At 39.6% G+C, this 26,531-nt stretch overlaps 2 long non-coding RNA genes across 4 annotated transcripts in view; both read right to left on the bottom strand.

Annotated features, from left to right (window-relative positions):
• The window catches only part of LOC135295296 (uncharacterized), a 36,029-nt gene extending 23,836 nt beyond the window's left edge, over window positions 1-12,193 (bottom strand). For both annotated transcript variants that reach the window (XR_010357342.1, XR_010357341.1), the window contains exon 1: window positions 11,525-12,193. This is a non-coding gene — a long non-coding RNA (uncharacterized LOC135295296). The remainder of the gene's footprint in view (window positions 1-11,524) is intronic.
• A 62-nt stretch (window positions 12,194-12,255) lies between these two features.
• LOC135295295 (uncharacterized) lies at window positions 12,256-16,780 on the bottom strand. 2 transcript variants are annotated; one of them, XR_010357339.1, is made up of 3 exons: window positions 16,563-16,780; window positions 16,271-16,369; window positions 12,256-12,583 (listed from the first exon to the last, which is right to left on the bottom strand). It is a non-coding gene; the product is annotated as an uncharacterized LOC135295295 (long non-coding RNA). The 2 variants fall into 2 exon arrangements; XR_010357340.1 differs by having other exon boundaries at window positions 12,256-12,457.
• Between the last annotated feature and the right edge of the window lie 9,751 nt (window positions 16,781-26,531).

Raw genomic sequence — 26,531 nt, 5'->3', positions numbered from 1 at the left:
GGAAATCATTGAAGTTGGTGTCCTTGCAAACACTTAGAGGGAGTAAATCTGCTGTCATGACTGTTCCAGCTTGCTGCTCAGCTTGTTTCATTAAGCTCTATACAGAGTTATGCATAAGATTTGGGATGTATAGCTTTTAGCAATCTGCTTTTTTTATGCTCTGATCTACTCTTGTGCTTAGATACCACAGGAATGGGTTACTTAAAGAGAATAGCTTCAATTCTTTGTTCTTTTCAATCCCTTCTCCATATATAATGCAATTAACTGCGCTGTTAAGGCAGTCCAGATGGGCACTGTTCTATTCTCAGATATATCCAAATATCAACATGCTGATAATTGTATAATGCTTCATTTGGGGTTTTTTTTCCAAATTTCCTACTAACAGTAGCTTTTGAACTTAAAAAGACTAAAAGAGAAATAGAAAAAGATATCTTACAGAAAATAGTTATATGAATATATAAATATATAGATTAGACAAAATGTAGACACATAAAGAGAACCACAGCTTATATCTGCTCCTTTTCTGGTCAGTCCACAGGAGACATGAGGTTTACTGTTCTCAGGTCCATGGGCAAGAATATTGCCTGAAGCCATGAATGTTTTTGACTTCCAACAGAGGAGAATGCTAGCTCATTAGACTAACATTGGCTGGATTCATTGCCTTCTCTGTATGAGGAAGGACTTTGGCATCTTATATCTGATGGAACAAAATTTGTTATTTTCCTAAAAGCTTTCTTTTATTCACATGTGAACTGCTGATTATTCTTACAGAATTGTAATTATTTTTTGATTGTGGAAATGCAGTGTCCTTTGCAGTAGGGGACAGTTCCTACCTAAAAACCCATAAACCATGTAACATGAGACAACAGGAATCACTAAGTGTGGCTGAACTACAATCAAGGCTTGACCCAGTGCTGAACTTCCATTTCCTGCTTCTCCCTTTGTTTGAGCAAGGGGAACATCACTGTGGATGTGATTCAGCTCCAATACCTAATTTAGCAATTCAGCTCCAATACCTAATTTAGCAATTCAGCTCAAGTAGACCCTTCTTAGAGCAGCTGAACACTAAGGGCTCCACTGATGGCACTGACAGGAGCTCCCTCAGACAGTTTCCCAGCCAAGGAAACACACACAGCAGCTAAATAAAGCACGCCACAGCATCATGCCTCTGCAAAAGGCACCATGGGAACCCAGATTGCCCTGGGCACGAGGACTAGAGCCTTTCTCTGGTGCACCTACCAAAGGCAATGGACATAGAGGAGAGGGAGATAATTTAGAGCAGGAATGTGATTTAAGCGCTCTCTTGTCCTGCATTGCAGAGAAAGAGATCTCTCAAATTAGATGGTGTCAATACCTCCTAATGGACAATTTTCACTTTTTTTTTTTCTTTTTTTTTTTTTTTTCTGTTTTTGTTTTTGTGAATACTGGCAATTCCTACAGAACTACAGGAAAATTCCTATTTTCCCAGTCTTTGCCTATGTTGCACTGGAAATGGAAACAATACAGAAGTACCCTAAGTCCCTCTGAAAGAGACAGTAGTCACAAATTTTAATTCTCAGTATTATTATTCACGGATATTTTTGCCATCTGGCTGCTCTTGTTGCCTGGTGGCTGTGCCCTCTTGCCTTCTCCTACCTTCCTTCTTAAAGAAGCCCAGAAGATAAGGGGCTAGTGTGTATTTCCCAAAAACCAACAGCCAGATAGCCATGGAGCCAACTGCAGACTGCTCGTAAGAACATGCTGTACATCAGGCAAGAATTATTAGATTTTGGCTGGAGAAGGACAGCATTTTTTTGGGACAAATACCCTTGTTCTGGCCCCTGGAGGTAAGAAAAATTCAGTACAGCACAAGGGCAGAAATGAGATTAAGGGGCAGACATACTGTCAGGAGGGAGAAAGACAACCAAAGCTTTCTGAACTCTCTTCCAGAAAGATCTAGAAGAAAAAATTTTGCATGATAACTCATATCAAAAGCAAGAAACATAGCTCCAGTATGGGTAAATTTATCTATAAAAGGTACCCCCACAAAGCCCAGCTTTACTAGGGTCCTTGACACCCCATCAGCTGGATTGATGCTGGAACCAGGGCTGGAGAATCATCCATCTTTTCTTTCTTTCTTTCTTTCTTTCTTTCTTTCTTTCTTTCTCTCTTTCTTTCTTTCTTTCTTTCTTTCTTTCTTTCTTTCTTTCTTTCTTTCTTTCTTTCTTTCTTTCTTTCTTTCTTTCTTTCTTTCTTTCTCTCTTTCTTTCTTTCTCTCTTTCTCTCTTTCTTTCTTTCTTTCTCTCTTTCTTTCCCTGCCTTCCTTCCCTACTCTCTTTCATCTCTCTCACTCTACCTATTCTCTATCTCTCTCTCTGTCTCTTTTGCTCTTTCTATTCAAAACCAACCGCTATGTGTTTATATTAGAAGACAGGGGACTAACATATACTGATTTCCATGCCAAGTGTAGAATTCATTAATAAAACTTTGCAAGTTTTTGTGGGCCCTCTGATTTTTTTCGTTTCTTTTTGACTGAGGGCATCTATGAATCTTGGGTGTTCCCTTCCCTTCAGGATGGGACATCACATTCTTTGCCTCTTCTTTCAGAGCTGGGAAGGGCTGCAATGCCAGTGACATTTCAAAATGTTTAGCTAGCAAAGAGGTTTGCTCAGCCCCTTTCCTCCTTCCAAGCATCATTTTTAATTGTAAGCATAGACATCAAGTACACATAGATTATTAGAAAGCCTTACAACCAGAAAGCTGGTGTGCATATTAAAACTCCAGTCGGAAAAAGCCTAACACGCAAGATCACTTGTCACTTTTTCTCTTAAATTACTAAGTTGTTTGACCCCTTTCTTCTTTCTCCCACCCAACCCCCACTTTCAAAATACCAAAAGCAATTAGAGCACATTACAAGCTAAATCACTTGTTAAATTTCAGTTTTTAAGTCAGAGCCAATTCTGAATTATTGCAAGCAAAAAAGTACCTTAATTACAGTAAAGCTTAGGGCACTTAACTCATCCTAGTTGCCAGATTTCAGGAGGATTATTGCTATTATAAAACAGAGCAGCAATACAGCAAGGCAAGACACTGATAACTTCCCAAGTGGGATGTGAAAAGAAATGCATTTTTCCAATAGTTGAAATAGAGAATATGATGCTATACTACATTTATAATGATTGGTAAATCAAACTCTGCATTTAACTCTCTGAGTAGATTTCAGGTGGGCACAGAAATTCACTTCAGGTTATTCTCCTCTTCCCTCCAAATGAATTGACAGCCTGAGGGGAAATCCTCTACCTGTCTGACACTAATGCAGACTTTCCTAACTAATACTTTTCACCTATGACAGTCACAGGTCAATCCCAGTGCTTGGCACCTGGGATAGAGACAGGAGCAAACCAGCATTTTCACAGCAGAAGAATAAATGAGTCTGTTGCTGTGATCACCCCTCATGTTTTGCATGGCAGAAGGGCTTCTGACTCTTAGATATTAGCTAAGGGGCCATTAAGTAAACAATAAAAAAAAAGTGTTGTCTTCTTACTGCCCCCCTAAGCGAGGGTGGTGACTCCAGCATTGTAGCTGGAGCCAAGTCTCAGGTGAATTTTAATCCTTCATTATTCAGTACATACTGTTTTTTCCCTTTCTCTCTAAAATGACAGTCATGCTGTTAAGCATAATAATTGTTCATGAGTGAGCGCTGCTTTTTGTCCCTCTTGATTTTGCCTCTAAGGCAGGCTTCTTACTCCACTGAGGTCAAGGGTCACCTGCTAAATCATGCATACCCACAATCCCTGGTGAATTATGCAGTTGACAAACTGCCGCTAATGATTAGTACAACCTGCATTAAAACCCTGGCACTAAATTGATATTACTTGAGTGATGGATTACACCTCTAATGAGCGGATTATTGCCACAAGTGACCTTGTCGGCTGAAAGAGTGTTTCAATATAACTAACATCTCTCACATTCTCGTGTCACAGCGGTTCTAAAATAATATTCTCTCTCCTATTTGATTTTTTTTTATTCCTACTTTGCTTTCTAGCCCCTCAAACAAGCAGGTAATCTGTAAACAGCACCTCTAATGGGATTAGTCATTACACTGTACCCCAATTAGTACAGCTTCATGCCTCTGAAGTACCCAGTGCGCAAAAAGATAATTTTTTTCAGTCAAAAACGGTTGTTCTAATTTTCCTCCCGGTTCTTCAGAACATTGAAGTCCACTTGCAAGCACGTTGTCTCGCTGCTGACGGGATCACATGGCCCTGAGATATCAGTAAATTTTTTGCGCTTTATGAAGAAAAAGATGCAATGATGGTTGTGCACTTCAGTGCTCTCTCAGAGAAAGTCATCACTGCATAATCATATTGATGGGACAGAACATGGTCAGAGCATCTTCTTTATCAAAACAGAGTCAATCACCTGCCCTACTTGATCACCCAGAATGGACTCCTGAGCTCTCCCAAGCAGAGAGCTAGTGCTCTGTGTGTGCTTGTGATGGCTGGAGAAGCATGTCCAGCTACCCTGGTGTTTCATCAGGCGCGGTTCAGACGGCAGTGCTGCTGCTCGTCAGCAACCAAGTGGCAGTTAATTCACCAGGAGGGAGGGAACACGTTTCACTAAATGTTCCACCAAAAAAGAAACCCCTCCTGCAAAGGGACTGTGCTGAAGACGAAGCCGCAGTCTGTCTGTGGAGTTAATAGACCCCTCGTGGAGCCTCCTCACGCCATTGTCTGGACACAGTTAGTGGTATATTCACAACTGCCTGTCACGCTACACAAGTGCAGATGAGGCTGGAGGGGACCGTATATTGATGGAATTAATTGAGCATAAGCCATGCTGACTGGCGGGGAAAATCACATGAAAGAAACAAAACACACGTGCCTGGCCATTTCTGTGTTCTAACAAAGAATGAGCAGCTACAAACAAATAAAAATCGTGGTGGAGGATGTCAGCACGAGCTCTTTATTATCAGTGGCATTTCATTCCCCGAGGGATCTGCACACCCTCAAAACCAAGACTCATTCCCCCAAAGTCAGAAGCGTTATATCAGAGAAAATCCAGTTTAAATAAATGCAATATTAAGTCCTGTGACAGCCTCTGACAGGGTCAGATTAAATCTCCTAGTCCATATCGCTTCCCTCTGACTGCAGCCTCTGCCTTCCCCAGTCCTCCCTGCCTCCATCCCACACGCTATCTAATACATTTGATGTTCTGCAAAATGAGGAAAAACCCTAGTGCTATAGCTATAATGAGAATGTGTTCTCGGGATGCCCATTAATTAATCCTGGGAGACCTCTGCTCCCCTGTGCCATACCGTTAAAGCTGCAGGCAGCTCAGATGCTCTTCCTGGCAGTTCCCAGGGATGCGGCAGAAGTGAAGAGGAGGGTTTGCAGGGCACTCTGAGGTAATGGCTCTGCACACCCTCCTCCCCTCTGCCCACCAGAGCCCTTGCCTGGGCACAAGCAGCCCATGCTTGCTTAATTGGATGTCTGGCCATAACGACAGTGTTGCCTGCTTTTCTTCCTGTTGCAGGGCGTGAGAGGGAAAATGTACAATGGGTTGGTCTTGAGATGTTATACCAAACGTCAAGGCCAGGCAGATCACCCTGTGCACATGACAGCTGGCCCAAAAATAGCAAAGGCAGCAGGAGTCAGAGTCACCTAATGAGCCTCCTCTTACTTAGGCAGGTGTTCATGTTACAGGCAAGGCCAGCGATCTCACACTACAGAAGCCTCTGCTTCCTTTTCTTTTTTAACATTCCCAGCTCCCAGGTATGCTTTGGGACAGCTCTACAAAAACAGGAAAAAAAAGTCACCGCTTGAAACTGACAGCCACGTTCATCCTAATATTGCCATGGAAAATCTAGCAGGGAAGGAAGTAGAAAGGGGGAAAGAGAATATTAAAAAAAAAAAACAAAACAAAACAAAAAACCTCAGAAAAGAGATTGCCAAGTACCACACAACACCCAGCTTAATTTCCTGTTGTTCACAGGAGAAGTTAACAAAACAACATGGTAATGTCCTGTCATTGCCTCTGTAGTGATTACAGCATTTACAGTAGCTATGAGAAGTATCCACAGGCAGCAACAGGATTTGCGAGGATGCCAAGAATAAGACAACTCTGTCACTTTAGGCTGGCATCAGTGACATGAAACGTAAAGTGTCTGTCACGTGCATTAGCAAACTCACGTATGATCAGTCTTCTGGTAGACTAAGGGAGAATGGTGCTTCAGGGCCCACAAATCATGGAAATGCAGAGGCAGGTGAGGAGGCTGGAGGCAGGACCACCTTCCTGCTGGCTTAGACCTGAAGTGCCAGCTCCACAAACCACAAGGAGCTAAGATGCCTATTGCCCTATTAAACTACCTTTCATCTGTCCACTTGCAATTTAATCCTTCACTGTTGATAAATGTAGACAGAAAAATATTCTGTTCTCAGAGTCAAGATACCACTGTGGACAATGCTGATGACAAAATTTGCACTCCTTCCAAGCATGAGTTGAGTATGAAAATGGTGTCTGCTGCTTCTCTCTCTCTGCTGGCTGGTGTGAAGCCTGAATGCATTCCAAAATTATAAAGAAAACATATACAGCCATTTTTTCTTCTTCTTTCCAGCTCTTTTCCATTCAGAATCAGCAGGGAATAGACTTTGTTTGTACTTATTTATAATTGTGGTGTACTGAGGAATGTTCAGAGAGATGTGTTTCACATCTCATCTCAGAAGTCCATGGCTGTTTTGATCTTTTCCAAGCACAGTATAGATATGTCACTGGTTGCTTAGAAAGACTTGTATCCTGCACATATGAGCTCTGCACTGGAGAATGGTGGATTTCCTTTCCTGTGGATCAGAAGAGGAAAATTTTGGCTATACTGTTCCTTCCAGTGAATTAGTCATTGTCTGGTTTTTGTTGGTTTGAAGATGTAGCCCAACACCTGCTATGTCCTATTATGTTAAATGGCTTGCTAGAGTAATTTGCTTTTGGCAGCAAATTGCAGTCATGGGTGCTCTGTGCTGAAACACTTGTACTGGTCACTTAGCACATATTGCCCTAATATTTTTATAGCTATGTATACAGAGGAGGGCTACTCAAATATTTTCCATAGAAAAACAGTTTACTGACGGTTTCCATAAAATGCTGCTTCTTTCCAAGGAAAATTTTACTACTGGCTGAGAAACTAAACAACTGAAAACTAGTGGGCTTTTAGTCTTGAGGCAATAACCAAAAAAATCTTAATTAAAAAAGTGTAGAAATGGTGATTCAGAAAGCAGAACAGCTTTTCCTGCAGGAAAGCTTTATAAAACAATTCAGTGTGTTACAAGAGGTGCAGTTTTTATGCTCCTCTTTTATGTACAGGGCTTTTTTGCCCCACTTCATACATAATATGTAGCAAGCAAAAATCTAACATGATGCAATTAAGAGAAGATGCAGTGGCACAACAAATACACAGATACTTGAAAGATCAGTCACCGGTGAAAGAGAGAAATTATAATGCCACCTCCAGTAACTCAAAATCAGCCTAAGATACAGGGAGTCTTTCTGCAGGTGTGTCTCCAGACAGAGTTCTCTCTTTCAACAAAAGACAGTCCCTGCTTCTATTTCAAAAATAACAAACATTTGTAAACTCTCTTAGATGTGGAGGAGAGATAACTAATGGGCCCTAGAGGCTTTAGAAACATCAGGCAAATAAAGGAAACTCAGAACATACCCTTTCTCTATTATCTCATTTTAAAGTCCATTTCCAAGAAGAAATGGACTTCACTTTCCAAGATTAGGGGAAACTGAAGACAATTTTTCTAATAGATTTGCACTGGAAATCCTGGAACTACATAGTGTGATAAAAAGTAATAGCAGAAGACATAGTTTGCTGAAGCCAAGAAACATCTTCATTTTTCTTACAATCTAATTAATTTGCTTTATTTCCCATGATTGTAGAAGCACTAGTGTTTTGAAGCATTCTGAGTAAAGTACAGACATTCAAGAAAAGAAATCATAAAAACCATGAATCACTTTAGATTCAAATCCAACAGGTTTGGGCATCATTTTCTAAATAACTCTCTTACACTAATATACCAAAAATGCACACTGAAATCCTACACTGGCAGAGAAATTAGATGACTGGGTCTTTTTCATCTACACTTTTTCTGGTTCCAGATTTCTGGGGTTTTATTATTACAAATTATTTTAGGAATCCTTTTTCCGGTAACAATGAACATACTTGTTCTCTGTTTTAATCATTGAGAGACACAACAAGGCTAATATTTTCATATATTAAGTAATTGAAACATTTGGCCTTCAACTTTGGTGACATCCCAAGAGATTACCCCTCCTGCTGAGTGGTATCAGGTATCACTTAGATTACATAGCTCCTATAAACTTTCTTCTTTGGTAGAACAAAGTAAAATATTGACTAAAGGGAAAAAAAAAAGAAGCAGGGAGGGGAATCAAACTGTAGGGCTTTTTTTCCATGAGCTTTTAAATTTTCTAATTGTCTTTCTTCTTAGGACTGCCAACCATGCCAGCTATTCAGAGACCACACCAGTATGAACTCCATGATTATATGCCTTGAAGGCTAGCCAGGACTAGTAGGGTCCTCACATTTGGACAAAACTGCAGTACTCTTAATCTTAATGAATAGCCTGGTTTTGGTCTATAACCACCAATTAAGTTGTCTAACGTCAGGAGCAACAGGGAGCTGGAAGGAGCACAGCTTTTGAGTCCTCCATCAAAGCCAAAAGGTGACATGAAGAGTAAAGCACTGTCAAATGTTAAGAAAAGCATCACTGCATGATTTTTCATGAACAAAGGAGACTGGAAAAATCTGTGTATGTTACAGTCCAGAGTGGAAGTCAGGCAGAGGTTGAAGGAAATGGCTTTACTTTGCTGCTTAAAATTATAAAGCCCATTGCTCTAGACTTCTCCACCCCAAGCAGCTTTGTCTTACATGTGCAATTCTACTTTGGTCATAGGAAACATTTCCATCAGTGTGAGTTTGTGAAGTTGAACTGCAATATAATTCCCACGTTAATATGAATTGTCATGGGAAAAAGGAAAGAATGACATGAATATACACAACTAAACCTGCCATTGTAGTTGGTCGAGGTAAAGAGCAACAGGGTATTGAAATGGAGCCAATACAGACTGCAGAAACAGCACCTATGAGCTAAGAAATACACTTCAAGTGAAATGTGCACTATATGCTGAGTATTAAAATGCACTGCTTTAATGATTCCCACAGAAGTAAACCCACTTTTTCAATGTTTGTGGTAATCCACTGAAAGCAAACCATGGAAAGACCTTAATGATGCTCATTCCTTCTAGTAACAACAGATACAGGCAGTGTCATAAAAAAAAAGAACACTTTCCTTTTTTTTGTTCAGTTTCTTTATGATGTGCAGCACAGAACATAATTACTTTACACTGTAGGCTCAAAAAGTCACTAAGCAGCTGATAAAAGGCAAAGAAATCAGTACGATTTTCTAGCTGAAAAAAGGGCTTTTCTTATTGGAGCTGATAACTCTCACCAAGGGCTCCAGGCTTTTGTTACATCAATTTGAGAAACTCATAATCTCTGCATTATGAATGTTCAACCAGGATATTTTCTGTTGTAGTGTATCAAGCACCTTCAATATCACAGCTCCTGTTGTCATTGTTGGGTAAACAGCTTTTGACACGTTTTCAATATGATTACATTAGAACAAGTGGGTCATGATTGATAACCTAATATTCAGGCCATGCAAATCATCAATCACAGGAAGTATATTAATTATTCAATGAAACCATCTAATGCAAGAATCAATGTTGGAAATGAAGAAAAGAAACTCACAGCTCCCAGCAGAGGCTACACCAGATAATAAAAAAGGAATACTAAATAATCTCAGCCCATAATCCTGTTTAATAAAATCCATTTATTTAGCTGTCAAAAACATGATACAATTATTAAAAAAAACCCAAAACAAAACGAAAAAAAAAAAACCAACAAAACCAAAAAACCAAAAACAACAACAGCAAAAAACTGCAAGATAATGAAAACCTTTTTTTCTTGTGGAAAACAGACTTTTGCACTTTTACACTGTGGTTAAATGTGAAACTTAAAAATACACTGTAAATAATGACAATAGCTGTGACATATGTGAAGAAAAAGAATCACTTACGAAAACAGGTGTTCTCAGTTGTTCTTGGTGAGGTTAAATTAATTATAACAGTATGATATGGTCTGCAACAGCCCAAGAACCTTACACATCACACACACATGGTGTAACGAATGAGTCTGCATCGGAGTGGACACTGTCCCTCCTTAAACAATACAAAATTACTCAAGTAGCCCTAGAAAGAAGGATCTTCAAAATGTCTGCCATTCTTTTAAAGTGACAGAAATTGTAGCCAAAAAGGTTTGTAATACACAAATTTTGGGGCATAGCAGACAACACTGGAAGTTGCAAACTTCATGACCCACCTGGCTGATGTGTTGCTGGGGTGGTGTAGGGGGATTTGATGGCACTCACCTGAGCAGGTAGCTCTCTGCAGGCACTTGACCCATATTCTCACCTGATATTGACTTCTGCAATTCCTGAAATAACTCATCCTGCTTCACTTGAAGCAGACCCCAGGATATCTTAAACATAAAATCTCTGGCAATTAATGCTGGCATTATAAGCATCCACTTAGGCAGGAAACTATGTACAGACTTCTACATTCTTCTTGTAAGATAATCCTACATGACTTCCACTCCATCCACTCTCCTGCTGGTTACTTTTTCCTTCAGCACATCTCATCCCTATCTCACAAGGCCCCTTGTAATTTTCGGCATAACACTGTTTAGGCTGCCACTGAAATTATCATCTCATAGCCATCTCTCTTTTCATTTTAGTGCGAAATCCCTTTCTCAATGTGTTTTCCTTCTGCATTTTAGCATCAGATTTTCAAACCATACAATTTATTCCTAGGATCTGCTTTTCTTTCAAAGGAAACATCAAAATGTATCAGTGCTCCCCCTGCACTCAAACAGGTAAGAATGAGATTTTCACAAAAGTTCCACCCACCAGAGTCAAAAAGAAAAGAAAAGATAGAAGTATCTAACTTTGACCAAAAATGCAGAGGAACCCTCTTGGAGCTTGTTCTATTTTGCTGTGTCTAAGATTTACAAAGGTCTACATACACTCCCTGAGTGGCAGATTGTGACAATAACAAGTCCACCAGAATGAAATAGTGACCAACCCCACTAACCTTATCTGCACCATGCCCACCCACCCGCAGAAAGACAGTAATTATCTTAATTGTGTGGCTAATACCACTTTATGTTTGCCAAAAGGTAGATGCACTCTATCATGAAACATGGCTTTCAAGATTGTATGCAAGAAGGACAATGACAGCCATAGCAGGTTCTTGCAAAGAGCTCCAGGAAGGAAGCCTTGACTGATGAGGCAGCAGCTCCATCCACAGTATCTGCCCAGTGAGGTACACCCAAAGATTTCGCTCAGCCAAACTTACAGGTCTCCTAGTTTATCTTCCTGCTATGAAATAGTATAACAGTTTCAATACATACCTGCTTAAATGGTGCACTATTTGGCAATGAGAGGTTTGGGCTTCTGGAGAAATGCTACAGCACAGCTTGTGGTCTTCCTCAGCGTACAGGTAGAAAGCCACAGCAGCACAGGGCAGCGTGTCCCCACAGAACCATTCAGCCCTTTACCTGAGCAGGCTCATCAACAAAGTCTTGATTTTAAAATATGGTCTTCTAAACAAGCTGAAGAAGTGAAAGTTTCTCTCATTTCCTTACTAAGTTTGAAATGTGGTCAAGCCAGCTGGATTCTGTTTAGGTTGACAGCCAGCTGGTGTTTAAGTCCTCAGCAGTGGGTTTTGCGTACTTATAAGTTCCCAGGGATCTTCATGACTCCCACATTTGCTCCTGCTTCAACATCTTTCAAGTACTTTTCTTGAACATTGGTTTCTACCTGTAACCCCTTTATTAATACCCGTTTTAAGATGCTCAAGGTCCAAACCAATGCCAGTTCCAGAGGTGTTTCAGCATCTGAAATACAACCTTTCCCCTGTTTCCAAGTCTCTTCCCTATCCAGAGACAAATGTTAACTGAACCCATCAAAAACAAAGCTGTTGTAGAGTTCCAAAGGCAATCAGGTTTTAGGAATGTAAGACTTGAAAGGACTTCTAGGTTGAGTGCAGTTCCTTGCTGTTACGAGGACTAACCATACAAACCCTTTCATAAAACTCCTCAGAAGCTTATCAGGTTCGATCAGGTTCTAACTTTTTTTTTTTTTTTAACATATAAACATACATGTGTGAATGTGTATTAGATTTTGGGCTTACCATACTATGGTGAGATCGTTCCATAGCCTCACCGCTGTAACAGCTAGAAACTCAATTGAAATTCTGTTCTAATTTTCAGGCACAAAGCATTCATGAGCAGTTTCTGCTCATTTATTTTGGTATTAATATTGTTCTGTAGCTCATCTCTTTCCTAGGAAGCAAAAAATTGCAGAAAATGCAGATAAGGCCCATATTCAAAATGGAGTATACAGTTTGCTTCTTCAATTGTACAGTCTCCTTCAAATTGCACATTAATAGAAATCTTCATGTCTGTTTTCTAAAAAGATAGCAAAAATAGAAAAACATTGTTGAGTAGTTAAAATTCTTAAGCCAAAGCTTTAAATGTTGTACCAATACCTAATGAAGGTCTACTAAACTTCCTAAGAGAACACAGTTGTTTTATAGGAAAATAGAAATTGAGTGTGTTCAACTCTCTCCATTCAGTCTGTAACAGGGGAGGAATACAGATATACACACAAAGAAAGGGTATTTAACAGTTTTTCCTATCAAGAATACCACGTAGTTATTTTTGGAGAATATGGAGGAAAAAAGTAGAAATAAGATCACTTCATCTATCTAGAGAGATTTCAAAAAACTTTTTCCAGCACTAATGTGAGTAAATACAAACGACAAACAGATGAAACCCTGGGGTCAAGCAGCAGTATGACTGTGCCTTGCCATTGCTTTTCCTATCTCCACAGTGCCGCTTTTCACAGCCCCCTGCCCTATTGCTCCAAGTTCTTGGGAGAGCATTGTGGCTCATCAGAGAATAGTCTGTGACAGAAGTTGGAAGCAGATTTCCACCATAACACAGCAAAGTGCTTTAAGACTCTGTTAACAGGAATGTGCTGATCACTTATTCCATGTCCAGTTTTTCTTTTAAAAGAATTGAAATGATGGCACAGAGCAAAAGCAGTTTAACCACAGCTAAAGCATTTTGATCACTACAGAAGATAGTGTCATGCCGGCCTTTCTAACTCATGCCAAATCTTGCTAGTACACTCAAGCTTCTCCTTTAAAATATTTCTGTTTTCCAAAACATTTAGATTTTTTTTTAATTGCACAGGAGACTAAAATTCATCTTTCTGGTCCACCAGGCAATTATACATCTAGACATTCAAAAGAAAAAAATTTCTTCTATACCCTAATGGACAGTTGATTAAACACACATTATTTTAGCTATGGATTATCTTTTCAGTCTTCAAATCACAACATATATATTGGTAGCTACCTGGCCTCTTGCATGAGGAAGCGGAGAAAAAAGTACAGGTCATACAAAAAATGACAGAAGCCACACCAACAGAAAACTAGTCAAAGCACACAGAGTCAGAAAGTCCATCACAGAATAGAATTTGGCCCATAGTCTGTATCTTGAAGTGTCTGCAGCAATTTATCTACAACAGTTTAGCTTTATCTCATTTTGAAATCTTATTGACTTAATCAAACCATTAGCTTGACCCCACATATCCAGAGGCAGAAGATAAACTTTGCCAGTGTTGGTGGCTGCTGAAAGGCTCTTGGACCATTCTTTCATTGTTGCTGCTCCCCAGCCACATGTTCTTGTCATAGCACTGAATCTCTCCCCAGTCCATTTTCACTTGTCATCTTGTGCTTTATTTCTTTCCATATTATGATATTACTCATGTGAAGGAGACCAGAACAACTCCAGAACATCACCATGCTAATGTAGATCTGCAGATTTTAGGACCTATGCTGGCCTCTCCAAATGGATGTGCTTCTCCTCTCTGTGCCTCAAGCTCCTTTTTCAGTAGTACCAATACACTCAAAGCCCTGAAAGCTCTCTGCAGGGTAGCAGTGTAAACCTTTTTATTCAAAATCTGAGTGTGGATTGCAGCTTTCTTTCGTAACCACATTAGAGTTTTCACAACATGAGCCACCAAAATCTGGGAACCCTGGGCTCATTGCTTTTTAACTGATGGGATCCATGTGCCTTATTTCACAGGCAGTTTTTCCTTCCTCCCTCTAGGCTAATCTGCCAAGAGAAGACTGCAGTCTCAGCCAGTTTTGGAAGCTATTTCATTCTGCATCAAAGATTTGACTGTGAATCTCTTTAGGCATCAATTGGATCAGATATGAGATTTCTCACACAACCAAGACAAATGCTTCGTCACCTTGTCAGGGATGAGGATTAGGAGATGGAGAGGTACCCAACAATTCTATTTTGTGCAAAACTCAATCAAGTTGGTATGTTTGGAGAGCTCTATTTGATTGAGCCCCTCAGACAAGCAAACAGAAACACCTAATCTATGGATCCAAGTAGAATTAAAATATGAGACAGACTGGGAGCTGCTAAGACTGTCAAAAATCAAGTGCCTATGAGAAAGACCAGGAGAAGAATTTAAGTTTCCAAAAAAATCAAATGTCAAAAACTTGTGCAGCAGCAGACTTAAAGCAGTAGTTGAGCAGAATTTGTGAGATTAAGATATCAAAGCTATATTTGAAAATTTTGGTCCCTTCATGAATTTGACTCTCATTTTTCAGCACCTTCATTTTCCTTCTTCAAAAGAGGAACAGGAGCACTCTTTTCAATGTTCTATCAGGAACATTGAAAAAATGTATGCAATAAAGTCTGTGAGGGGATGAGTCTTACAGGAAAAGTGCAAGTCTTTGAAAGAGAAACTACAATTCATAGGTGGATTTTGCAAAGTAGGTCTTCAGCCAGTGAAAAAAACATTGAAGAACAATAGAAAAAAACATGTTCACTCTGGAGCAGTGAGGCCTTGTGCTTAGCCCAGAGCTGTGCTGGCTGGACACAAGTTAGTCTGCGATACCTGAACACCACTGTCTCATTTATGATACCTTGTGTGTTGTGATGGTTGTTATCACACCAGGTGCACAGGACTCAATATGTGAGGACAAAACACATGCAGAACATGCTAGTCCCTCACTCCACCCTGCTCCTGATTTGAGCTGTCAATGTAGTGGAGGAAGAAACTCTGCTCTTCTTTCATGTCAGCCTTTGTCTGCTTCCTCCATCACGGAAATTGTCCAGAGTCCCAGAGAAATTTTCACAGGCATTTGTTGTATGCAAATAGCTGCCAAATAAATCATTGTATATTGCAGCACAACCCCTGAGGGGGTTTGTACCTATGGAACTTGCTACTGTCACTCCACTTCCCCATATACCTTAATCATGTTATTCATTCAGCAAGAAGGACGAATGTTACAGCATGAGACTTTAATCCCTCCATGCTGAGCATCTGATTCTCTGAGAGAGAGCAAAAGAGTGAGCAGGAAATCCAGAGGAAAAAAACTTAAGGTGAGAGTCAAATACCATTCTTTCTCAGCACTGGTTTTAGGCTAGAGCTGTTTTATAAAAGCATCTTCCTAAAATACTTTGAAGAAATTTGTTGTGTGAGCACACATTGATTGTGCGTGTGTGCATGTATGTATGCACACATCTGTAAATACAGGGCCTAAACAGGACCATTAAGGCAGAGAGTTTGCAACCTTTTAAAGCTTCTGAAAAATACTTCCCTTCTCTCTCCCTCTGTGGCCTATCTCTATGGAATACAAAGTAACTTTACAAGAATGCTTCCTCTATCCTCCAACTCTTTGAATATTTTCCATAAAGACAATAAAAATGAAATAGCAGCAGACATGAGAGGGAGAGAAGCACAGCATTTAGGGGTAATCTAAGAGCCTGTCTCTTTAATAGCCCCAGTACATTTTAAAGGTACTGGTTTATTTGATAGTGCTGCAGCCAGTGCTCTCTGCATGAAGGGCAATGCCTATTTCATCATGCTGCCCTTGACAGTAACCCTGATGAATCCCTTCCACTAAGATTTAAGCTCTCAGGCCTCTGTTAAGGCTGCCAGCAAATATGCTAAGTACCAGGTCCTGGACAAATCTAGAGGAAACTAGAGGACCGCTATGTCAAACCCCATAGTGCCCCTAAAACAGTTATGGTATAACACTAAATGGCATTGATACTTTTGCTTACCTATGATCAAGAGTGTTTATAAATCAGCAGTCGAGAGATGCAATGCCACTGTCGTTCATTTCAAACTTCCCCTCCAGCTGGCCCCTATTATTCCAAAACCTAGGAAAGTATAAGAATTGGGGTGAAAAAATGCAGATTTTGGAATTTTTAGACTGAAAAAAATAGCTAACGCAACATAGTCCAGTTTAGGTTTTACAAGAAGTGCCTCTAACAGATTTTTTTGTGAACGTTTCCTCTAAGCCTTATGAGTGATGACTTAATGAGAAATCTTCATAACATCAAATCCACTTACATAAGGTGAAGATGAGGTCTCACTTTCTTTTCCAGTACATCTTTCTGATCTCATCCCTGCTGGAGGGATTGATCTGTGTTGATTTTCTAGATCCATTTTGATGTAAAGCTGTTTGCAAGCCTGCTGACTCTCTTCTTGGCCTCATTCCATGTCCTCTACCCATCAGCCTGGGAAAGAGTACTGCCTTTCTAGAAAACCCCCACTTCTGAGAAGCAGCAGAATGACAAAAGTGATGAGTTATTGAAGTTAGGTATGACAGAGGTGTCAGCCCATTGACCAGTTCACCAGTTTTAGTAATTCATTAAATTAATAATATTAGAGCAGATAGCCATAAACTACATTGTTCCTGTTGAGGAAGGGAATAGGAAAAAAATCACTTTTTTATTCAGACTCGTGTGCAAGTTTGATTTTTTTTTTCCAAAACCTTACCTATCAATCAGATTTCCCAACTGGCTGGTGACTGGGGGACTCACTACCATATTACCATTATTCAGTGATGTTGTGTTACACTGATGCTACTTTCATCCTTCCAGTACTTATCAGTCTCCACCAGACAGGCTTGACACCTTTTTCTGCTCTGTAAGCCCCACATGACTGCTACTTTTCCAGGTGACAGAAACCTGGAGTGTGAGAACAGAGGGACTGAATCCCATTTCTGCTACTGCCACCCAGCTCTGAGTGGCCACAGTGCACAGCATAGTGACAACTGTGGCATTCCTGAGTCACAACGGATTTGCTGCACATATTTTATAGTCAAAATATAAAATATTATGATGAGGACTGGTGATACAAAGCCCTCAACACTTCCTTCTTGTCACCCCTGCTAAGCTAGGGAAGAATAGTAGTTTATGGACAAGCTCAGTTTACTCTCTTGTTCATTATTATTGAACATTCTATGTCAACAAATGAAAGTACAATGGTTAACATTACAGATTAATTGTTGCAATAGTGTGTGACAAGATTTTCAGGGATAGAAATGAAAAAGAATATGATAAGACAGTATCTGGCATGAAAATTTTGCTGACTTTGTAAAATCACAGCTCAACCTTGAGCTGCTACCCAAAAACACCATATCATCTCAATTTGCATCTAACACAGGGGAATACAGTACAGGACTATATAATTTGCAATACTTGCATGACATAACAGAGATCAAGAGCCTAGTTGAGGAATGTGCTATATATTTAAGGTTTTTTAATAACTTCTTTAATTTTTACTAAATCAAATTATTTGGGAAATGTCAGCATTTTATATTTTCACGTAATCCACAAGGAAGATAATTCTACATCAAGTATTTACTACACACTACTCCACAACATGCTACAGTCTATATAATTATTCTTCATGGACTCTCTGTGGGTGGACCGTGTCCTAAACCGTGTGCTAAACCTCAAAGTTCCACTGAATTGCCCTATAGCCACTATTTTATGTGATGGCCAAGAAGAGCAGCCATATTTTTGATCCACCAGATCCGAGTGATTATCCTTGATCCCAAAGTGTTCTACTTGTGTTCCAGTGCTTGTCCAAAGCAGAGCATCATGACAAAACCCCATGCTTGCTCAGCTCATCCCCAACACTAGAAAATCTTACATCAGGACTGAGCAAGCTTTATTTGTACAAGGGGGAAAGGTGGTGGCCTCATGTTCTGATTGTCTTCATGAAACCACATTGAATGGGCAATTGAATATTAGTTGTTAATTTTAAGCACACAGGTGTTCAATGAAAAGATGGCTTTGTTATGAAAACATACCCAAATCCTTCCGAAAGTGAGGGTCTGTGCAATGTGAACATAGTGAACAATTCACTGCTGAATGGTTTGATCAGGTTTCCAGCACTGGTTTCAAGAAATGATGTAAGAAAAGTTTTCTCATTATTTCTCATTTACACAGATTGTTATCCTGGGAAAAACTTATTTAAGAGTACCAGCATGTACCGTTGCAAATTAATGACAGTTACTTTCTCAAAGTCAAAAATATTTTACAGGAAAATGATTTCTTATATTATCCACCACTTTTCTGAGGTTACATTGTTTGGATTCAGCCTTAAGTTTAGGACTGAAATCCAGACACAAACATATATCCACTCTTAACCCGTAATGTCACCCTGGGTAAAAATGTGATTAGTATTTTCTCTTAATTATATTTTTGCTGGTACAGCCTGCATTTTCAAAGATGCTCAGGACTTTGTTTTATGCAGTGTGCAGATTTTCACGAGGGCACATACATACTGTTAAATTACAGAGATATTTAGCATAGGCACAAAATAGTTATGCACCTTTTTCTCTTTTTTTTTCCTTCTCCTCCTCTCTGTATAGTCATAGTTCACTGGCCAATATCAGCTTAACAGCTATGCTGTCAAAAAAAAAAAATCCAAGTAATAATGGGCAGAGACTTTGTAAAGAAATTCACGGAAGACATTTATTCTTATTTTTTTAATCTGGAGAGACATGTTTTACAGAACAAATAGGAAGACACAAGCACTACCCAAGTGACCTTGCAATCCAGCTTTTGCAAAGCTGCAAAGGTGAGATGTCATGCCACACAGCAGGCTTTTATTCTTGGCTCTGCCAGCAGCCTGCTAGCAATTCTGGGCACTCACCTTAGCTCTCTGCCCCTCAGTTATCTCAGTGCAGGGAAGGATAAGGCTGCAGCATACACTTAGCTCTGTGGCTGAAAACAGGAGTGCAGTGCAATGGCTTATCTTTTGAGGGAGTGTTATTCTTTCTCAGGGCTTGAGTGAATTTGGGACCAGAGCATGGAGGCAAGTGGGAACACTACAAACCAAACCATGGAGGATTTCTCCTCATTAAAGCCATCAAGATGTTGCACAGTTCTGCCCTAGGGGTCTCTTCCAGTGTGAGGGATATTTCTGGGGCAAGGGCTTCCTCCTCGCTTCAAAGTATCCCTGCATAGCAGCTGCCTTTGGAAATGCCCCTCCGCACGGCTGTACAGCCAGCCATGAGTTGCTGTGTACCATGGAATCACAGAATCATGGAATGACCTGGGTTGGAAGGAACATTTAAGAACATCTAGTTCCAAACCCTCTGCTATGGGCAGGGATATCTTTCACTACACTACATTGGTCAGAGCCCCATGCAACCTGACGGTGAACACTTCCAGGGATGGGGCACCCACAACTTCTCTGGGTAACCTGTTTCAGTGCCTCATCACCCACAAACAATTTCTTCCTAATACCTAACCTAAACCGACTCTTTTTCAGTTTGAATTAATTTCCCTTGTCCTACATGCTTTATGTAAATAGACTCTCTCTCTCTTTCTTGTAGACTCCCTACAGTCAGTGGAAGGCCACAATCAGGTTACCCCAAAGCCTTCTATTTTCCAGGCTGAATACAAATATATATGAATAAATATATATACATGCTGTATAACCAGCAACCATTTTTACAGACCTCCTTCTGCAAAAGAGGGAAAGGGTCACAATTAGGCATGAAGAATGAAATATAGCAGATTCAGCCATGTCACAAAGCGCACACATGTGAGCACATGCACAACACATACCCACACTCAGGAGTGTCAGGCTCTTACCTTTACTGCTGTAGTAGAAAAATAAACCAAAGGAATTTTTATAACTATGTTTCTGCCTTCTACATTCTTACTGCATAAGACCATCAGATGACATTCTTACACTCTAATTTCATGACATTGCATTAGCTGTAAACTCACCTGAAGGGCTGTCCCCAGAGTCACCAGCTTAGAGGAATGCTTGGACAGTGTGAAGCCATGACAAGAAGTTTTACGTCACCAACCAGTGGCTCCCAGTGGCTATATCCCTTTGCATGGGGCTTGTCTAGGCCTTAGCAGCCAATGTCAGTTTCAGCATCCTAAAGCTGATAGTGTCAGATTGTTAATGAAAAGTTTTCAAATTCTGTCAACTAATATGCTCAAGAAAATAAGTTTTTCTCCTGTGTCACATAAAACCAGACATTTCTACCCATAAATAGAACTTTCTAACCATACAAGTCTATATTTTTCAGTGGTAATGTTGTTGCCTCAACAGCACCACCAAGTGTCAAGGAGTGCCGCGGGTAAGTCATGCAGTATCTGCAAGATAGTGGTTTAGGCTCACATGAATTACCCCTTTAAAGAGCTGAAATCCCTAGAGACCTGTGGGCAAGGGAGCCTCATTCCAGGCTGAGACAACCCCTTATGAGGGTTGGCAGTCCATGATTTCCCAAACACACCTCAGCTCTGGCACTACATCATCACCCAGCCACAGCTCTTCAAGAGTCAACTGATGTGAAAGCAGGAAGTAGCACAGTAAATATGTTTAAACATCAGGTGTTAAAACTGGCCAGTAGGAAGCCTGATAATTGTATTTTTACCAAATGGGAAGAAATATTTAACTACTATTCAAAAAGATACATTTACCAAGCTAAGGCTAGGTGCCTTTTTTATTTTTTATCTTTCCTTGATGCAAAAGGGAGGAGAGGAGCAAAGAAATTACTCAATAAAGGCTCTCAGATGTTGTACCTTGTTAGCATATAAATTTTTATGTGAGTTTTTCATTAGTTTGAGACAGGCACAACAGACATTTGAACTCCTGTAGCCTTTTTCTTGGTTTTCATTAGTTTCCATGTAAGGAAAAAATATAAATAAGAACCCCTGATATATCTATTTTATGTCCTTCATCTCTTTATATACATTCCTCATGCTCCCTTTTAATTGTCCTCCCATGCTGTAACCTTTTCATTTTCCCTAGATAAAGTGTTCAGGCATTGCCTTTTATAACTTCTATCCATTGCCCATCCTATTTATGCTCTCTATTTCCAGTTAAAATTATATCATGACAATCCAATTCTTCCAGTTTCTCTAGTCCTTGATTTTAACTTTTTTTTTCTTTTTCATTACTGCTGTTCCTTAATTTTTCCACTGGCAAACTGTTTTCTGCAGTGACTTCAGCTCAGTTAGAAGACAGTGATTAAATTATTCCTTCTAATACGTATTACCATGTATTTGTCATCAGTGAATTTCATCTGACATTGTGTTCCCCAGCCACCCAGCTTTAAGTCCCATCAGAGTTCCTCACAGTCTCATTTCATCTGGACTAACCTAAATAATTTTGCAGATTTTGGGATCTCAAAGTTTTCCTCCCCTAGTCCTCACAGATTGTAAATGGGTCTGTGAAATGCTTGGGATCACACACAGCAACATCATAATATCATGCTAAAAATGGACCATTTATTCCAAATCTTTTTTCCCTGGAAACCAGTCATAATTGGTGGCAGAATTTTACTCCTCTCACCTCCCCTAGAATGGCTGGTTTTTGTTGACTTAATTTTCTTAGCAACTTTTTTAAAAATAAAAACTGTACCTGCTAGTTCTCAGAAACTGAAAACAAGTAACATGCAGTCCTTACCCGCTTCTCAGGTGCTGAATATATTAATTTGGATGGATACCACATCTTTTGACACCTCTGCTTCCTTAGTCAGAGAAAGTATCCTTGAATGCTTGCCCTGTTTATTCTCTTCCCTAGGCATCTGCTATTGGCCACTTCTGAGACAGAAGATGGAATGAATGGGCCTATGGTCTTGCCTAGGACAGCCATTCCTATGCAGTAATCCCATCTTCATTATCTGAAATATTAGGTTTCAGGTTGGGTTTTCCCCAGCCTCCCTGTGATGACGAATGATTTAAAGAAAGCATTAAGACAAAAATGCTTGAAAGTGACTGATTTCAGATGGCATAAGATGACAGCTTTGTATCACGTCTGAATGTAAATAACTTCCTGCTTACTCTCACCTTCGAATCTTTAATGGAGACAGTAAAATAAGACAAATCTTATATTAGTACACCCTCGAGCCCATCAATCATTTCCCTTCCTCAACAGAATACAATTACCTTTGTATATGATTTTTTCTACAGTCTTGAATCCACATGACAGTGGACTCAACCACCTTTCAATGAATTAAGGGAAAAATATTTTTGAGATGCATCTAATGTTTCCCATGCTGGTATCATCTATATGCTCTGAATTTACAATTTTTTCTTTACTATTTTTTTTTTAAGAAAGAAAAATAGCAGACGAGCAGATATATAAAGCAAACAGTTTATAATCCCATGACTGAGGTCAGAGCTTCACAGAGGCTGTATTGCTTCCTTTTCTAGTGATATTTGTTTGTTTATGGTATTAGAAGGACAAGTCCAAAAGGAGATTCTGTTACCCTTCTTCTTTTAGAGATTATTATAACACTCGTCATTATTTAACACCAGATTTGAGTGACTCAGTCCTAGACTGTCTCATTGACATCAGTTCAAAGTCCTCTAGCACTAACATCAGGCTCCACATTGATAGATATCTAAAATTAGAAGCTGAAGGGCCTGAATGAAGGGCAAGTTAATAGCACTGACTTTGGGTTGCTCTTTGTACCAAGACAGATGTGTATGCTTTTGACAATAGGAAGATAAATCAGCACTGAATATTTGGGTAATATTCCTCCTCTGGGCCTGTTACTTGCTGCCAATTTTTCAGAAATATGTGAGTTTTAGTGCCTTGGTGATTTGGCTTTGTATTTTTGGTGCAAGGTCTGACATCTGGACCACCTAGGTGAAAGTCCACTGCATTTCAGAAAACAGTTGACTCTAAGTGGGAATGTCCCCTTACAAAAATGATGTTTGGGGGCTAATCCACAAACTCCACATATGCTGCAAACATCTGCTTATGCTCCAAGGTCAGAAGACCTCTGAAATAACAGAATTAAAAAAAAAAAAAACAACTATTTTTTTGTTTTCAAGAGCCCCAACCCCAGACCCCCAAATCTGAGTTTTACAAAAAAAAAGAAAATCACAAGGCAGGTTTAGGCAACTGCTTTGGGATTCTTTATCATTGACTGCCATTTAGGCTGGAGACGCAATGTTCCGCCCACAAATCACATGTTCAGTAACCATCCCACTCAGCCACAGCCAGCCAGTAATTGTTTGCTGCACAAACTCTGTAACACTTCATTAGTTCTGCCACACATCTACTTCCAATGAAGGTACCTTTCCAAAACGAAAAAGCACAGAGCAACATTACAACTTCCATCTATTTTTAGTGCAACTCAAAAAAAAATACAGGAAATGCAATCGAGGAAAAAGGCTGCTCTCACTGTAGTTTACAATTTAAAGCAAAAATATGACCTGGGTTTTAGTTTGGTTTTATTTTTTTCTGTCAATCTTACATTTCTCCAATGAGACTGTGAGAAATGTGCAAAGTTATGTGATCATTTCTGACAGTTCTTGGCAGCTGGGCAGGCAAGCATTGGAAAGGATCTCTCTCTCCCGATCCAAGATTAAATTTGGACTGAAACACAGGGCTCATTTAGGCAGCAATTAAAGGACCTTATAGACTGAGGGAGAATGAAATGATAAATGCAAAGAGGCTTATTTAATGGGGATATTAAGTAAACTGCTGGTAAAAATGCCCATTTATCATCCACTGATTCCTAATTGGTTTCCTGTTCCTGCCTGCATGTGGCATTTTCAGAAGGAATTACCTTCCTTTAGTGCGACTGTTGCAAACGCAATAAATCAAGGCCATAGATTTCTAGCTAATTTAGATGGAGACTAAATTGGAGCCAAAGCATGCAAGAGTGCTTGCAATTAATGTTCATTACAACTTTTAGCTTCAAAAACAGGAAGGATCATTTTAATGCACCATTCCCAAGCAAGGACACTGCTTCAAGACTTGGCTATCCTTTGTATGCTCAACAAAAATCACTTGCCTTTGTAAGCCACTGGCTTTCCTGAAACCTTTCTAGGAATCCAGTTTGAGGTCTAGCAACCCTTTAAGCACCTGTACTTCCAGACAATTTCTGTCTTTTTTTTTTTATTTACACTAATTTGCCTCATCTGTTATAAATGCCAACTTACACAAAAATAACTTACATTCACCAAATTGATCTCAGCCACCTGATTACAACATAAACTTTATTTCCATTTTCTCTACGTGGTAGGAGAAGATACAATTTTCTAGATGAAAAATGAACGACGTAAACTTTAGTTTCCCAAGTGTAGCTTCGGTAGATGGTCTAAAGTCTTTCAGTATATTCCTTTTCCAAGGGTTCAGCTTTGCCAAATAGAGGAAAAAAGACTTCTTTACTGTACGAATGTCTTTATTTTGCCATTCTCACAAGGTGCTTTAAAGATGGAGTCTATGTCTCATTTTACGGCATTTCATTGTTTGATACAGCAAGCTGCTTTTGAAAACACATGCAGCGACCCAGAGCTTCTGCAGCTTTTGGCACTTGCTCCACTTGAGTGTAGACTGATATGCAGCACTGTGAGTATAAACAAAACTTGGGTAGCTGTTGTGAGTTTCCAAACACAGCAAAAAGAACAAAACGTATTCCACTTCCTGAATCCAGTGAAGGTCATGGAAAAGTAGAAAGAAGATTGGTTTACTGGGTCTGAATCCCCCCCAAAAGTTTGTATGTGTGTTTTATTTGTTTCTCTTACACACTAAAAAAAAAAAAAAAGCTTGCTTGTCTTTTACTTTCAAAAATACAAGTGGCACAATCTAAATACCTCATAGCAATCAAGAGAAAAAGGATTAGAAATACACACTATCCTTGGTGTCACAAAGCAGAGAACAATCTATCTTTTCTTTAGACCTAAATCCAGGCACAGACAGATTTTTTTGTTCTCTTCTGCTTGGTCATTTACCATTTAATTCCTTGTTCTCAGTTTGGATCACCACTCACAGAATTAACATTCAGAATTTACAGCTTTCAGTGTTGGCATGTTTGTTGCAAATGATCAGTTTTGAGTGGAATAGGTTGAAACCCAAGTGGGTGATAAAGAAATCCATTAACTTACTGACACACAAATCTTCCATCTTCCTCTGTAATGTACCCATGAATGGTTAAAGGCAGTACCCTAGGGAAGATGAGGGTTACACTTATTCTCCTCCCCCAACCATGTGTAGATAAATATTCATTGGGGGAAAAACCTGACATGGAAATACAAATGTTGGTATTAATGCCCATTCCGAGAGTCCATGCTGTGGAGGAAATGGGCTGGCAATCTGAAGATCCAATTTCCATTTTCCAGGCTCTGCTACCAACTTACTATTTCATCATATGCAGAACATTTAATTTTTCTATGCCTCATCTTCTCCTTCGCAATAGCGTGTCTGAATTCCACAGATGGGAATTACCATATACAAGCACTAACTACTTTCACTTTTTAATTTTAAGCAGCTTTAGGATATTTACCCCTGAATGCCAGGAGCACAGAGAAACACTAATACAGGCCTGGGAATGCTCTGCTGTGACAGAAAGCAAGGCATAAATGTTGCTTAAGTGAAACAACCTGTCTAGTTCTTGAACCAGCCACACTTCTGTTTCAATGCTTGCTGCACACACAACTGAATGACTTAGTGTTAAAGGAGAGTGGATTAGATAGAGAGGGAGAGCACTTAAATTTGCCATTCTATCTAAGGACTCCCATTGGTTTGATATTTGATTAAGCCAACTGAGGTTCCAGATTAAGGAAGATCACATTTAATTTACACAATACTTCAAACAGTAGAAAATTACACTTTAAAAGTACTTATTCCCTTTTTTCCGCTCCTTTTACATTACTCTAATACCTTAATAAATCAGGGCCTAGATGACCTCTGAATTTAAAAGCCAGAAGCAGATTTTTACCAGCAGAGCATATAAAGCTGTTGGGGCCTGGTGCACTGAGCCATTACACTTCAAAAGGCAGAGAGTGCAGATCTTCGACTACAGTACTTTCAATTCCAAATAACTGACCAGAGCTTGATCTGACATTAATGGGTTTTATACTGCTTTAATGCCATTGACTGCAGTGGAGCTACTGATATATTTTTACCAAGGAAAGTAACATCAGAATCAGGCCTCAGACCTCATGGTTGATAGGCTCTCTTACCCAAACAGCTCAATAATTTGCTTTAAATCCTTCTCCATTTACCATTCTTAAGGCCTCACAGTCTTCAAAAAGGAAGATA

The sequence above is a fragment of the Passer domesticus genome, chromosome 2, assembly GCF_036417665.1.
Source record: "Passer domesticus isolate bPasDom1 chromosome 2, bPasDom1.hap1, whole genome shotgun sequence".
In the NCBI taxonomy this organism is placed as follows: Eukaryota; Metazoa; Chordata; class Aves; order Passeriformes; family Passeridae; genus Passer; species Passer domesticus.
Note: the sequence above shows the minus strand (reverse complement) of the source record. Positions and strands in the feature narration are given on the sequence as shown.